The sequence below is a fragment of the Polistes dominula genome, unplaced genomic scaffold (genome assembly GCF_049000335.1).
Source record: "Polistes dominula isolate Pdom_NZ unplaced genomic scaffold, Pdom_raw_medaka contig_80, whole genome shotgun sequence".
NCBI lineage: Eukaryota > Metazoa > Arthropoda > Insecta > Hymenoptera > Vespidae > Polistes > Polistes dominula.
The window spans coordinates 926,936-939,111 of record NW_028301111.1 but is presented as its reverse complement, the minus strand read 5'-3'; the positions used below and the strand labels follow the sequence as shown (position 1 = coordinate 939,111).

General features: G+C 21.8%; 1 protein-coding gene and 1 non-coding gene across 9 annotated transcripts in view; one reads left to right on the top strand and one right to left on the bottom strand.

Moving 5' to 3' along the window:
* Positions 1–12,176, bottom strand: part of LOC107072378 (thyrotroph embryonic factor) — a 188,769-nt gene that overhangs the window by 13,445 nt on the left and 163,148 nt on the right. The window lies entirely within an intron of this gene.
* Positions 104–222, top strand: LOC149031122 (5S ribosomal RNA). The gene has a single exon (XR_016178036.1). It is a non-coding gene; the product is annotated as a 5S ribosomal RNA (ribosomal RNA).

Here is a 12,176-nt window from a genome sequence, read left to right as displayed (position 1 = left end):
AGGTTTCACTCCTAACGTGCTGTGTATACATATATACATATGTATTTTTAAACATAATATTACGAAGTATAAGTGAAGTACATTTAGTATGTTACTAGTTATTGTTAACGGCCATACCGTGATGAAAACACAAGTTCTCGTCCGATCACTTAAGTTAAGCATCACTGGGCACGGTTAGTACTTGGATGGGTGACCGCTTGGGAACACCGTGTGCTGTTAACACTTTTTTTTGCTTTTTTTTATTCTATTTTTCTTATCAATGAAATGGCCTATTAATTATATGTAAAAAAAATCAAAGATCAAGATTAATTGATTTAATTTAAACATTTTTTGAGAATATATCTTTTTTTTCTCTTTTCTCTGTGTTTACATTATATAAACATTATTATTATGTATTACATTATATACAAACTCTTTTGTAAATAATTCGAAAAATAAGAATTGTACGAATTACTTATTGGTCGTATGTTTCTGTCGATTTTATTTCGTTTTCCTTGTCTCAATTATTTAATTTATTCTTATATGTATATCTTCTTCTTAATATATATATATATATAAATTACGTGTTACGTTGTTTATAATTTTTAAATTTGTAATTTTTATATTTATTTAATTAGGAAACAATGGCGGGATTTGTTATTTGCGGCAATGAACTTTCGAATTCCTAATGCCAGTTAATAATAATCATAATAATAATTTAATTTAATATTATGTATTTTATATAATTATTTATATATTTTTAATTTTATTCTTTTCAAATTTATTTATTTATTTATTTATTTTTTTTTAATTATTTATATATTATATAAGAAATTACTAAAAAAAAATTTGTTAATTATTACAATAAACGTTTAATTAATATAAAATTATGAATATTAAATAATATTAATATAATATTTATAATAACAATTACAATATTAATATCAACTATTATTATATATATATATATATATATATATATATATTTTTTTTTTTATTTAAAATATTATAATAATTATATTTCGTATTTATTATATTATTTATATCTTTTTTATTTCGTAATTTTTTTCTTTCCTTAAACAATGATATTTAAGCCTTTTACTTTCGTCATTTTTCTCTTCCTTGACTTTTTTTTTCCTTCTTTCTCATTCCCTTTCTTTTTTTCTTCTTTTTTTTTTTTTCGACAGATGGATGACGGATGTTCGTTCGTTCGTTCGTTCGTTCGTTCGTTACTCGTGTGCATGGTTTTCTATAGATCATTTCTAAACCTATATATATATATATACTTTAAAATATATTTTGAATGTGTTTAAAAACGTGAAAGAGAAATAGAAAGAGAGAGAGAGAGAGAGAGAGAGAAAGAAAGAGAGAGAAAAAAGTAAAAAGGAAAGACCCTGAGCCACTAGGTAGACCACTATTTTTGAAACAAGCATTTCCAAGGTCAACAACGATCCAAAACTCTCTTCTCCAAACTTTCTGATCGTTTATGTTAGTCAACTTCCGTAAGAAAGAAAAAAGACAAATGTTCCTAAATTTCTTTCCTGTTTTTTTTTTTTTTTTTTTTTTTTTTTTTTTTTTTATATTATTAATTTTATAAGTTAAGATTTATTAAAAAAAAAAACAAAAAGAACAAAAGATTTTTTTATTGGTTTTTATTTTGATTTATATTTTTAATTTGTTCAAATTTTGTTTCACACCAAATCTAACAAATAAAATTTGTCCTTATTTTTTTTTTTAATAACAAAATTAATCAATTGTTTTAATTAATTAGTATTTTGTAATTATTTTTTTTTTTTTAAATTTAATTTGTAATTTATTCGAAATTTTTTTTTTTACCAATAATAAATAAACATAATTTCTTTCCTTCTTTTTTTTTAACCTTTGCTTATCACACTTGATCCAAAGGACCCAGACCTTTTTTGCAACTTGAGTCAGTTTTCTCAATTGTTCAATTTTGATAATTTTTTCAACATATTTAAATTTAAATTAAAGCTATAAAACCTATATAGTCTTTTTAAGTAAGTATTAAAGAAGTCTCAAAAAAAATGTTGAAGTAAATCTATGCAATAATTTTGTTTTTTTAAACGATTTTTCTCGTCCGGGTCCTTTGGACCCGGGTGTTGTAAGTGTGTTACTCCAAAAAGGGTGGTAAAGAAAGGTTAAAAAAGAAAATTATTTAATTATTGTTTTATTTATTTAATGTCTTGTAATTATTTTTTATTTTAATTTTAATCTTATTATTAATTTATTTTAATAATTAATTTATTTTAATTAATTTATTTCAATAAGTTAATTTTATTATAATTTATTCAAATATTTTAATTTTGATTTAATTAGTATTCTAAAAATAATAACAAAATAATATTTCATTTAATTAATGTATTTTAATTGTTTTAAATCTTGATTTTATTTTTAATTTAATTTTTTTTTCTCCTTTTTCAACTTATTTAGAAAAATAATTTCTACTTTTTCTTTTTTCTTCTTCTTTTTCATCTTCATCATAAATAGAAAACCATTATTATACTTAATTCATTTCTATTCGTTACTTTTTTCTCTTTTTCTATTTCTTTTTTTTTTTCGTCTATCCAAAAGGCACATAGCAAAGAAGAAGAAGAAGAAGAAGAAGAAGAAGAAGAAGAAGGAAAAGAAGGTGGTGTGTTGTGCATTGTCAAAACAACCTTGAGTCGTAACAATACTTAAATAGAACGTTGTTATATGTCGATCATTGTATTTTCATTTTTCGTTCGTATCGCTTTGAATTTTAATAAAAGTATAGAAAGAAAAAAATGAAAAGAATAAAAAAAAATATTAAAACAAAAATATGTGTGTGTGTGTGTGTGAAAAGAAATCAAGTTAAATAATAGAATTGTTTTGCATTATTATTTATAATTAACAATCGAATATATTCATTTTAAATTCGAAAAATCGTATTTTTTTTTTTTTTAATACAAATATAAAGAAAATGAATTATATTAATTTTTTTTTCTATTTTATTATTTAAAATATATTTGCATAAGATATTATTATGTATAGAATTATTTATATTAATTATAATTAAATTAAAAAATTTGAAGAGTGTAATTGTGTACAAAAAACAATAAATTTCTATGAAAATTACCATAAAAGTAAATAAAACTAAAGAAAATTAATTTAATTGTTTGTATTTGAGATAAATAATAATAATTATTTAAAAAAAAACAAAAACAAAAATAAATAAATGTATTTTTAATATCGACAAAATTTTAATAAAGAATACAAAATAAAATATGTCATATTAAAGGATACAAATTATATATGTATTACCTTTCGTCGGTAAAGTAGATTTTATGTACCATCATCGTGTATTTAAATTACTTTTATCAATGTTATTGTTATTGAAAAAATACTGTAAAAATTTATTACCACTCCTGAAATATTGTTTAATGATTTTATTTTGTTTTTTAGCATTTTAATTTAATATATATAAAAAAAAAATAATTAACTTTAAACAAATCTACGTTACCGACGGAGGATCGTAACGAAAATTGAAAAACAGTAAAAAAATTTGGAAAAAAAAACAAAAGAAAGAAAAAAATAGTGAGATAGAACACGAAAACAAAAAAAGTCAAATAAAAAATATAAAAAACATTAGAAAAAAAAAATGTTCTATTTAATATAGAACAAATAGGATGAAGTAAAAGGAAGACGAGTCTCATGGGGTTTTCTGAAAGCATCCCCTCGTGTTCAAGTTTAACTCTTTCTTCCCCTAAACGGCCTAAAGTGACTTTGCAACATGAGATTAGTTTTGCAAAAGAGTAAACCGAGTTTTGATGACGATAACGAAGTAACCTTGAACCAAATTTACCGATTCTCCGATCATTTTGTTTAGTTGTTTAAGTTTTTGGTCTTTTATTCACCCCACTTTCGTTAAAATTTGACTAATATTTACTCCCTTCTCATTCTCCCATTTGATTTATTTTTTTATATTTGATCAACTAATTAACAAGTCAATTTTTTCAATGTGTCTTCAAATATCGTAAAGGTTTTCTTTTTTTTTATTAATTAATAAATTGTGATTTAAATTTAAATATCATGCATGCGTTGATTAAACTAGTTCTTTCAGTTTCTGTGTAGAATATTAATGTTTCTTTAATGTTCACGTGTTTTAATGATTAATTTGTTTAAATTAATGTTGGATGAATTTTAAAAATTATAGATTATGTTTGTTACGTATTGAAATATTATAAAATCGTATTATGATTTTTATACAAATATGAAGGAAAATAATTTACATATAATTTATATATATATATATATATATATATATATATGTCAATTTTATGTATATTATTTATATATTTCTGTATTTATTTATATATTATTTATATTTTGTATTAATATTTAATAAACATATGTTTTATATTTTATATATCATATATATATATTAATATATAATTACTTTAATAATTATTATTATATATATATATATATATATAAATGAATTAGGGTGCAAGTGAATACTTTATTTAATACAAAGATTTGCACACACGTGTTATTATAAATTAATATTTCAATAGCAAAATAAAAGCTATTTAATTAAAATTTTGATGACAATTATTATAATTTATATTTTATAATATTATTATAATAATTTTAATAATATTTAATATAATATATAAATGAATTAGGGTGCAAGTGAATACTTTACTTAATACAAAGATTTGCACACACGTGTTACTATAAATTAATATTTCAATAGCAATATAAAAGCTATTTAATAAAAATTTTGATGATAATTATAACAATTTATATTTTGTAACATTATTATGATGACTATAATATAATATAATAAAATATATAAGTGAATTAGGGTGCAAGTGAATACTTTACTTAATATAAAGATTTGCACACACGTGTTACTATAAATTAATATTTCAATAGCAATATAAAAGCTATTTAATAAAAATTTTGATGATAATTATAACAATTTATATTTTGTAACATTATTATGATGATTATAATATGATATAATAAAATATATAAATGAATTAATGGTGCAGGTGAATATTTGATTTATTACAAAGATTTGCACACACGAGTTACTATAAATTAATATTTCAATAGCAATATAAAAGCTATTTAATGAAAATTTTGATGATAATTATAACAATTTATATTTTATACTATTATTATAGTAATTATTATAAAATATAATATGATATATAAATGAATTAGGTTGCAAATGAATAGTTCATTTAATATAAAGATTTGCACACACGTGTTACTATAAATTAATATTTCAATAGCAATATAAAAGCTATTTTATTAAAATTTTAATGACTATTATTATAATTAATATTTTATAATGTTATTATAATAATTTTAATAAAATTTAATATAATATATAAATGAATTAGGGTGCAAGTGAATACTTTACTTAACACAAAGATTTGCACACACGTGTTACTATAAATTAATATTTCAATAGCAATATAAAAGCTATTTAATGAAAATTTTGATGATAATTATAACAATTTATATTTTATACTATTATTACAGTAATTATTATAAAATATAATATGATATATAAATGAATTAGGTTGCAAATGAATAGTTCATTTAATATAAAGATTTGCACACACGTGTTACTATAAATTAATATTTCAATAGCAATATAAAAGCTATTCAATTAAAATTTTGATGACAATTATTATAATTTATATTTAATAATATTATTATAGTAATTATAATAATATATAATCTAATATATAAATGAATTAGGGTGCAAGTGAATACTTTACTTAATACAAAGATTTGCACACACCTGTTACTATAAATTAATATTTCACAATAGCAATATAAAAGCTATTTAATTAAAATTTTGATAATAATTATAACAATTTATATTTTATAATATTATTATAGTAATTATTATAACATATAATATAATATATAAATGAATTAGGTTGCAAGTGAATACTTTATTTAATACAAAGATTTGCACACACGAGTTACTATAAATTAATATTTCAATAGCAATATAAAAGATATTTAATTAAAATTTTTATGATAATTATAACCATTCGAAGACAAGAAAAAAAAAATAAGAGAAAAAGAGAAAGAGAGAGAGTGTGTGTGTGTGAGAGAGAGAGAGAGAGAGTGAGAGAGTGAGAGAAGGAGAGGATCACGTGTTAATTTAGTTTCCTAGTCATCGTTTCATCTCACTCACACTTTCGTCATTTATTAATAGCACTTGTAAATAGAAGTCACGAAGATGTTAATTACGATAAAGGAATAAAGTTTCATTCGAGATAGTTTACTACTATCGTTATCACTATTTTTTTCTTTATTTGATATTACGAATAATAAATTACGAATAGAAATATGGGAAAATTATAGTTGTTGAACAACAAAAGAATAAATAGACATAATTATTATTTTTAAATAATTATATTATTAAGAAAATGAAGAAAGTAATTTTTTAAATAAATTTTTCAAATTAATATCAAGAAAAATTATTTATTATTAATAAGAAAAATAAAGTGAATTAAATTTATTTATTATTAATAAAAAAAAAAATGAAGAAAAGTATTTTTAAATTAATTCAAAATTATATTTTTCAAATTAATAATAAATTATATTTTATTATTAATTTTTATAATTTATAAATATAAATAAATTATATTTTAATTTATTATTATATATAATTTAAAAAGAAATTATATATAATAATTACATTTCATTTATTAATTATAATTTATTATTAACTACTATATATATATATATATATATTTATTATTAATAAATATTAATTAATTAAATTAATTTAAATAATAAAAGAATTTAAAGAAATACCATAAATAATAAGTTGTATATAAAAAAAAAGAAAAGAATACGTTAAAAAAAATTATTAATTATTTATAATAATTATTATTAATTATATAATAAATTATTAATAAGAAAATGAAGAAAATAATGTTTCAAATTGATTTTTCAAATTGATTTTTTAAATTAATAATAATTTAGATTATTATTAATTAATCTAAATTAATTAAAAATAATTTATATATTAATAAATTTGAAAATATAAATATGTATATGTATCAAATGAACAAACTTTGTGTGTGAACAAACCTTGTATGTGAACAAACCTTGACCTTGTTTTCACCTAAGATTGATCGTTTCGTTCTAACTCTATGACGCAGTATTATATTGAAATTATATGTACAATGATTAAAAACTGACCGCAGTTAGGTATACCAACGTGGAATACGAGTTATGGTGATTTACATACGTGTTGTTATAATACGATTGAAATATATATTAAAATCAAAATTGATTATAATATTTGATAAAAATCCCTTTTAAATGATTTTATTATTTAAAATGAGAAAGAAAATTATTGAAAGAAAAAAAAATTAATAAAAAAATATAATAGAATATGATAATAATTTAATAATATTAAAAACGAATGAAGAAACATTTTTCTTATTTTATTAAAAAAGATTTTGAATTTTTTACTGTCGAACAATTTGTTGTTTGTATTATCGTTTAAATTAAATCTTTTTTATTTTTTTTTATTTTTCCTCGTAAAAGACAATAGTAAATTGTCATTATGATTCGTGAGAAAATGTGTTTCTATACATATGTACTTGTTCTTCACATATGTATTAATTATATTATAGATATATGTATGTGTTAAGTTTTATGAAACTAACATTCTGCGTGTTCACTTGTGGTTTTGTCATTTTTAATACCAGTTCTTTTCTTTTCTTTTTTTTTTTTTCTATTCTTTGATAGAAAAAAATTTTTCAAGGTTTTTTTCTATATTTTTAATAAAAATCTAAGTTAATGTTAAGTTAAATTAAAGTGATTTTAATTCAATATAAAAGATATTTTTATTATATTTTTATTATTATTATTATTATTATTATTATTATTATTATTATTATTATTATTTATAGATAAAAATTGAATTAATAGAAAATACATTTGTAAGTGATATTCCATTGTTCATAATTGAAATTAAATGATATTTGTAAAAAAAAATGGTGGATATATTTTAAATTATTTATTTTAGCCTAAAAGAAAAATTTATATAAACAAATTAACATTGTTAATAAGTTAAGAAAAACATAAAACCAGACTTGACATAATTAATTTATATCTTTTAATCGACTAGTGATATCCTAACCTCAAATTTACTAAAACCAATGAAAAATCAAATTGTACACCATTTTTAAATTAACCCTTCGTTTATATTGTAAATAATATTTGTACAAATTAAAAAACAAAAAAAATAGAAAGAAACAACAATCTATTGGAATCTCTAGCACTTGAATACGCTATCTGGTGGCTAAATTCAAAATTAGAGTAGATAGGTCGAATTGTTACGCCCCACGCCCTTGCCAAAGATCCCAAAACTGGAGAATAATTTTGTGGTCAAAATTGTGTTTAATTATTCATGGCCACGTGCCACTTTATATCCATTTACATCGGCACGTTTTTCTATTTATTTGCCTTTACTTTTCTATTATTTTCTATCTTTAACACTTATTGTTTATTATTTTAACAACATTTTTTTTTTAGAAGCATTTCGTTAACATTTAATTATCTATTATTCATTTAAACCAGTCACTTACAACCATATTGGGATTTCTAGCACTTGAATACGTTTTCTGGTGGCTAAATTCAAAATTAGAGTAGATAGGTCGAATTGCTATGCTACGCCCCTGCTAGAGATCCCAATATCCATATATTTGTCCTATTTTTTTGTGATTAATATCCTAACCTCTAAAATTTTCTGGAACCAATAAAAAATCGATTCGTTCACCATATTTAAAATAAACGCTCTGTAAATATCGAATAATACTACTTGATAATACTTATACAAAAAAAAAAAAAAAGAAAAAAAGGAAAATCTATATCCTTATACATTTTTCCCTTTTCCTATTTTTATTTCTCATTCGTGTAAAACCTAATATATAAGACACTGAAGAAAAAGGTAGGAAAGTAGGTATCCAAGTCAAACGGAGTTCCTGTTTGTTAATCGGTATCGGTACTCTCGCGTAACGAAAGCGGAAGTACCGTAAAGGGCACTTCTCTCCTCACGAGGAATCTTTTCTCCTTCCTACCCCCTCCACCCCTTTCTATATCTCCCTCTCTCTCTCTCTTTCTCTCTCTCTCTTTCTCTCTGTCTTTCTATTTCCACTCTTGGGTCCAGCAAGTATGGCAACGATTTCCGTTACAACTACAGAACCGGTCTCTTTTTAACTTCACCGACTTCACATCTTTCTCTTTCTTTCTTTAATGGCGGTATTCTCTTCTATTCTCCCCCCACCTCCTCCCTTATCCCATCATCCTCACTCCTACCTCCTTAAACTTCTCCTCCATTTTAACATTCTTTTTCTTTATCTTTTCTTCAGAACGTTTAGTTTACGTAATCGACGACACGCGAACTAACCTCTTCTTTTACTTATTATTCTTATTTTTATTTTTATTCTTCTTTTTATTTTTTTATTTATTCATCTTCAACTTCATCTTCATCTTCTTCTTCTTTTTGGAGTGAAAATTTCTTTAGCATTCTATGAATTCATTCTGCATACTACGAAGTGTGGACTCGTATAATATTTTCATTTGTATTTTCACCTTCAACGTCATCTTTATTCTCATCTTCTTCATCTTCTTTTTTTTTGTTCATATTGTTCTTTTTAAGCTGCCCTGTTCTTCTATTTTTCTTCTCATTTTTGTCATCTTTATCTTATTTTTTTTCTTCATTTTTATTTTCATCTTCAACTTCATCTTTATTCTCATCTTCTGCATCTTCTTTTTTTATTTTTGTTCATATTGTTCTTCTTAAACTGCTCCGTTCTTCTATTTTTCTTCTCATTTTTGTCATCTTTATCTTCTTTTTATTTTTTTTCTTCATTTTTATCTTCATCTTCATCTTTATCCTCATCTTCATCTTCTTTTTCTTTTTAGCTCATATTTTTCATATTCAGTCTCCTTATTATTCTTTTTCTTCTTATTCGTGTCATCTTCGTTTTCTTTTTTGTTCTGCTTTTTTTTTTCAACTTCATCCTCATCTTCATCTTCATTTTCTTTTTTTGTTTATATTGTTCTTCTTATTCTCTTTATTCTTATTTTTCATATTATTTTTGTAATCTTCATCTTCTTTTATTTTCTTCTTCATCTTTATTTTCACCTCCATCATCATCTTCAACTTCATCTTCATCCTTATCTTCATCTTCTTACTAGTATCCTTAATTCTTCTTTTTCTTCATATTTTTTTCTCATATTTATCTTCTTTATTCCATCTTCAATTTTATTTTCACCTTAACTTTCAACTTCATCATCATTTCCTTTTTTGTTCATATTGTTTTTATTATTATCCTTAATTCTTCTTTTACTTCATATTTTTTTTTCATCTTCATCTTCTTGTACTTTCTTCTTCAATTTTATTTTCACCTTAACCTTAATCTTCATCTTCACTTTCATCTTCATTTTCTTTTTCTTTTTTTGTTCATATTGTTCTTATTATTATCCTTAATTCTTCTTTTACTTCATATTTTTTTTCATCTTCATCTTCTTGTACTTTCTTCTTCAATTTTATTTTCACCTTCACCTTCATCTTCATCTTCATCTTCATTTTCTTTTCTTTTTTTTTCTTTTTTTGTTCATATTGTTCTTATTATTATCCTTAATTCTTCTTTTACTTCATATTTTTTTATCATCTTCATCTTCTTGTACTTTCTTCTTCAATTTTATTGTCACCTTAACCTTTATCTTCATCTTCATCTTCATCGTCATTTTCTTTTTCTTTTTTTGTTCATATTGTTCTTATTATTATCCTTAATTCTTCTTTTACTTCATATTTTTTTATCATCTTCATCTTCTTGTACTTTCTTCTTCATTTTTATTGTCACCTTAACCTTTATCTTCATCTTCACCTTCATCTTCATCTTCATCTTCATTTTCTTTTCTTTTTTTTTTCTTTTTTCCTCATATTGTTCTTATTATTATCCTTCATTCTTCTTTTACTTCATATTTGTTCTCATCTTCATCTTCTTTATTCCATCTTTAATTTTATTTTCACCTTCACCTTCATCTGCATCTTCATCTTCATTTTCTTTTCTTTTTTTTTCTTTTTTTGTTCATATTGTTCTTATTATTATCCTTAATTCTTCTTTTACTTCATATTTTTTTTCATCTTCATCTTCCTTATTCCATCATTAATTTTATTTTCACCTTCACCTTTATCTTCATCTTCATCTTCATCGTCATTTTCTTTTTCTTTTTTTGTTCATAATGTTCTTATTATTATCCTTAATTCTTCTTTTACTTCATATTTTTTTATCATCTTCATCTTCTTGCACTTTCTTCTTCATTTTTATTGTCACCTTAACCTTCACTTCATCTTCAACTTCATCTTCATATCTTCTTTTTTTTGTACTTTTTTTTCTCTCATAATTTTCTTTATCTTTTTATTCTTCTTCTTTTTGTTGCTTCTTGATCATCATCTTTATTTTCATCGTCATCTTTTTTTTGTTCTCTCGTTCTACTTTTTGTTCTCTCGTTCTACTTCTTGTTCTCTACTTCTTTACCTTTATTTTTTAAGTATATGTATAGACACACGCGATAGTGATTTTTAGATACCCTCGAGGTGTATAACGTTCAAAATAGATAGTTTTCAACTTTAAATTCCTTTTTAGACCATTACAAAAACTATAGGGTACCATAATAATAACAGTCTTTTATATATAACTTTTTATGAAAGAACTTAGAAGTATTTTTACTAGAAGTAGAATGAACTTTTACTACTACCACTTTCGTCAAAGTTGTATACACATATATCTAAACTTTGTTTGTTTGTTTGTTTGTATGTATGCGTGGGCATATGGGTGAACACATGGGTGTTGTTTTAGGATTTATGTATTATTAAAAGATTTCAAATTATTTTTTTTTCATTTGCACACTGATTAACGGTTTCAAAAATCTTCAAAAATTCAGTCTAACTTTTTTTTTTTTTATTTTCTCTTAGAAGAATAGAAAAAAAAAACTTTGACAATATTCAGATTTTTCAATTTAAAATTAATAATTTTATTTAAGGGTGGGGTTCATTTTTTATTTATTGTTGTTGTTGTTGTTAATTAATGGAATGTTAAAGCAATTTTCATGAGTTTTTGTTTTAAAAATAAACAATTGAAATAAAATCAGAT